The sequence below is a fragment of the Gigantopelta aegis genome, unplaced genomic scaffold (assembly GCF_016097555.1).
Source record: "Gigantopelta aegis isolate Gae_Host unplaced genomic scaffold, Gae_host_genome ctg4789_pilon_pilon, whole genome shotgun sequence".
Taxonomy (NCBI): domain Eukaryota; kingdom Metazoa; phylum Mollusca; class Gastropoda; order Neomphalida; family Peltospiridae; genus Gigantopelta; species Gigantopelta aegis.
This window is the reverse complement of record NW_024534043.1, coordinates 3,563-8,709: the sequence shown is the minus strand read 5'-3', so window position 1 is coordinate 8,709 and position 5,147 is coordinate 3,563. Positions and strand designations below refer to the sequence as shown.

Genomic DNA, 5,147 nt, shown 5'->3' with positions numbered 1-5,147 from the left:
GTATTGGTCCTGTGTGGGGATTGATTCCCCCGCCTTGTTGGGGTATTCTAGAGAAGGAAGTAGTTTATTATGATTTCAGGAATTGTTTATGATTTTTCTTACTTTGCTCTTACTTGGCATGATGCATCAAAAGTTTCAAGTTTTAAAATTTTAAAGTTAAACCCGCTAAAGCCACATCATCACGTGAGTGCTTCTAAACACTGACGTATAAAACATTTGTTGAGATGGCAGGAACGTAAGAGCCGTGATCGTCTAGTGGTTAGGACATTACGTTGTGGCCGTAATAACCAGGTTCGAATCCTGGTCACGGCAGTTTTTTTTACCCTCCCAAACTGGATCTTTTTTTCTTTTTTCTCCTTATTTCCTTTCATTAACCTAAACAGGTGTATTTATTTTGTGTTGTTGTTTTATTAAGACATTCATAAACAGTTTAATCAGATTCATCTTCGTCAGTCATTTCTGCTTCACTTTCTTCTCTTCCTCTTCATTCCAACTTCTTTAGTAGCTCTACTTGACTGCTTCTTTCTCTCTTCAACCTGAGCTCTCATCTTCATCTGAAGCAATAAACTCTTCACTTTTATATTTACTACCAGAACCAAGACCAGCTACAGTTTTCTTCTTCCCTTTCTCTCTGAAGATAAGGAGAGACAAATAAACACATCTAAATGAATACGACATTACTTTTTTGATGGTGATATTTTAGCTACTCCTTTCTCAGAGGCTTTGTACTCCTCTAAAGCAATCTTGTACTGTTCTTTCAATCTTTTAGCTTCAGTCCTCCCATTTCTATATAAATATTTTAACTGTTAATAATATCACAATATTGCCAATACTCTATATAATATTTTAAAATATAAAAGGTAATATAGGTTTATGGGTGTGGTAATATGTGACATATACTACCTACCGATTTATCTGTTATTTCCTTTCCACATTTCTCCGCCCTTCTTTGCCACTTCAGCTACAGAAATACAGGATGATTCTTTTAATTGTTGGTCGCATTTCCTGTAACCACAAAAAGTAAGCCGAGAGAGGTTTCTTAGGAGCATCAGGATCTTTTTCTTAGCTCTTTGTTTTTTTTACCAGATGAGGAAGGCTCCTAGTAATTAAGATTAAAATTGAGTTATTAATTAACACATTGTTACCTCTTTTCTTTTTTTTGGCTGGTTTTTGCTTTTGGCTGTTCCTTTGTTCGTTTCTTTCCTGTTCCTTAGTTTGTTTCTTTTCTTCTCTCTCTTCTCCCTCTTCATTAGAGTCTTGATCACTAACTTTAGCATCTGAGTCAAATTCAAGTGCATCATCGCTACCACTCTCCTTAGCAACAAAATCAGAGTCTTCTACAAGTAAAGACAAGAGATTAGAAACATTACTTTTATATCACATACCATCTTCGCTGTCTACATTTTCTCCTTCAGCTTTCATCCTCTCCAAATAAGCATCATGCTCATCAGAACTAGCACTCGAAACCTCATCATTGTATGATACTTGTGTCTTTAAAAATAAATAGATAAAGACAGACACACAATCTCAAACCTTGGCTTTGTTTTTAATTCTCAAATTCTTCTCATTGACAAAATTGTACAACTTCCCGTAATCATCTCTAAATTAAACAATCAGTACTTTTACTAGAACACACGATTAGACTCACTTCATTAATGAACTAAAGTGATAACATTACCATCTCTTGTCTCAACTTCAAATCGAATGATCGACTTACACCAGCAGTAGCCATACGTGCAAAATTAACCATTGATATATCCTCAAATTTTATAAATATGGCAGGTTTGTGGACAAAAATGAAACCTTTATCAAGAGGATAGAGGAACCCAGAGACGTTTGCCTTGCAGAGCAGGAAATAGCATGTTGATTATTGTTGCTAAAAAAAGGTGAGATAGATATAAACTTTAAAATAATAAGATCTTAATGTTCATAATTACTTTCTAAAACTGCCCGGGACAATCATTTTTTTCCCCACAAGAACTCGCATTAAACGAGCAAACACTTCGTAAAGTGGTCCTTTTAATTCCTGATTTAGTTTTCCTTCATATTTCTCCCTTTAGTTCATCTCTAAATAAATACCATATTGTCAAAAAACATCTTCTAATTATCAGTCAAAAGAAATTATTTCCTACTCTGACATAGCTAATGTACCTCACAAGTTTCATCTTTTTGCATTTGTAAAATGAAAAATGGATAACGTGTCTGACCTTGACGAATGGGCGGGTCTAGTCCTAACTATTAAATAAAGTAGTTACTGATATTAATACAATTCCTGCCATACCACAAGATATAACTGTCTTTGTCGTTATGAGGAAGGAGAAAGAAACGAGTGATAGTTGTAAATGGCATCTTGTAGTCAAATGTCTTACCATGAGCACCTAAGAAGGTCGGATATACTTTGATTGTATAACGACCTCTTTATGAAAGTAGAAAAAATATGATTATTTAATTGCATATTTATTTATTTTATCTAGTACCTTGGTGTCAAGCACTGCATCTCACTACATGAGGCAATAGCATCACCAGTAGCTTGAATACATCAGCTTTAGCGAGCACTCTATCATGAAAGTTCTATAATATATTAAATATTTTAATAAGAAAAATTAATTACTACTAACTTGGACAGGGTCATCCTCTCCATCTGTTCCAGTAGGTATATGAAATCTCATTTCAACGAGACTAACAGCAGCTGTTTGTCACTTTGATAGAAATTCCAGTGCTACTTCATTCTTACCAGACGTCACTCGAGAAACCTCTTCAAGAGGAATCTCAAAAGCCGGTTTACTGTCAATTAAGAAAGTCAAAAGAGAACCTAAAAAAATACAGCTGGTCAGAGACTAGATATTAGGCTTAACTATTTTATAGTACAGCCCTATTTTATTAGCCAATTAATAACTTAATTATTGAAGAATTATATTATATGTGTTATCTTGTTATTACATACCTTTAAATACTGGTTCTCCCCCAGTTCCAGCCTTTTACACAGAGTTCAACTGGTTTGAGATCTTTGCCAAAATGTTGTTTGAAAAAATCTTTTATTTCCTCAAAGTCCTATTAAAAAAAAAAACATAGATTAAATAAATTAATTAAAGGGGCTTACCGATTCTTTAAATCCATTGAATTTAAAGACATTACCTTCACGTGATAATACTTTGACTTCGTAACCACGGGCAACTCTTAGCCATTCTGTTAGATCTATATCACTGTGTTTAACGTGAACAACTTTTACCAGAAGACAGGGACTTAAAAGCTAAACCATCAGCCTGAATTCTCAGCTTACCCAACTCCTGGAGGAGATAAAATGTGCATTAATTAGAGTCTTGCGTTCTTGTTAATTATTCTTACCAGTGCTCCTCTAGATATGTAGCCAATTTCTTTAAAATCCATTTTTGGAGTACATGAAGACACGAATGGCAGGCTACAAGACGTGAGCTCAGGGCGTAGTCAAAATTACCGCCACACTGCGGGAGAATCGATGAATAAGCTCCGCCATTATTAATTTGTATAATCATGGTGAGATATCCTTTTCACATCGATTATGATTTCTCTTTCATTTTCTGGTAGGCATTCTTTAGCTTTGGTGGAGGGGGTCCAGGTGGAATGGGGTTTCCAGATTTCTTGGGTGGACCCGGTAATGGTAGGTTCCAGGATATGTTCAAGTGTTATTCGATGGTCTTCTTCAATAATCCAAAAGGAGAAGCCGAACATGGAGGAAAAAGTAATATTAAACAATTTCTTGTATTATTCATAATTAGAATATTTCACACTTAGTCATGCTACCACCCTCTGCTCTTGAAAGATTAGGTTAGTAAGAGTTAAAATTGTTACTGTTGTCATGGTTATTTATTAGCTCGTCTCAATATTACATATCCCATGTTATTTCGGTTAACTAATCCAAAACGAGGTCGCCACACCCACTGTGGTGTGTTAGAATTCAGTGCTGAAGAGGGACGGGTTTATGTTCCCAGATGGGTATAGACAATACTTCACAATTACATCATATTGTACTATTTATAGATACTGGATCCAGTTATATACTGAGGATGGAGAACTAATTCAAGTTGAGTATGTGTCATTACAATTGGCCACATACTCGAAATTTCAACCTCAGTCTGTAGATTTTTTGGACATTTCCAATCCTAAAGCTGTGTATCCCTCTCTCTCTTTCTCTCTCACATACACACATACACATACATACTCTTTTCTCTCTCTTTCTTTAACAATATTAATTAGTTTAGAACTCAAACTTCGTTTATTTGCTTGTTTAACTAAAGGTGATGTCATACAAATTAATTATAATGATAAGGTAATAACTAAATAAACTATAAAGTTTAATAACTATTAATTAACTACTATTAATAACTATTAATAAGTAACTACTATTAATAACTATTAATAATTAACTACTATTAATAACTATTAATAGTTAACTACTATTAATAAATGATATTAGAACTTCGATCTGCTGTATTAGAGACCAAACCAAATGACGCTGTCTCCATTATAGAGTGTGATATGAAAGTAATTATTAAGGGGAGGGGCTACATGTATGTATTATGTACATTGCGTTTTTAGGTAGACTTTGCTGCTCCTGTTGGTTACAAGAGCCACAGCCGTCAGAACCAATGGAGACAACAGATCAACCTCATGAGGTGTGGCCTATAATTACTTTGTCTAACGTCATTTTTCTTTCTAGGACCTCTCAGAGACTATTGATGCAAGCCAACTTCCAAATAAGGAATTTAAGGTGATATTACCATGGAAACTGTGTAACCATAGTGATCTGTTATTTTAGGCATTCACAGGTCAAGGTCAAAGGTTAGATGGTAAAGCAAAAAAAAAGCCACAGTATTAGATGAACAACAGCCAACAAAAGGTTAAGATCATGTGACATATTGTATTTGCATGTGTGTATGAACCCTTTCATCTCTAATAGACAAACGGGGCATTCCTAATTATAAGTATACAAAAGAAAAATTACTTTGCCAAAGCAAAGACGCTTAAAACTGCAGTAGAGGAACCTATGGTGAGACCACACCCCACCTACCACATCCTATCTGTTCTTGTTTTTATTGCAGGAAGAAACAGAGGAAGGATTTGTAGCATTTCAAGGAAGTGGTCAAAAGTTAAAAACTAGCAAAAAAAGA

The 5,147-nt window shown here is 34.7% G+C and overlaps 1 non-coding gene and 1 pseudogene across 1 annotated transcript; both read left to right on the top strand.

The window, feature by feature from the left end:
* The first annotated feature begins 241 nt into the window (after positions 1-241).
* Trnah-gug lies at positions 242-312 on the top strand. The gene has a single exon. It is a non-coding gene; the product is annotated as a tRNA-His (tRNA).
* Positions 313-3,600: 3,288 nt separating this feature from the next.
* LOC121366113 lies at positions 3,601-4,652 on the top strand (annotated as a pseudogene).
* Positions 4,653-5,147: the final 495 nt, after the last annotated feature.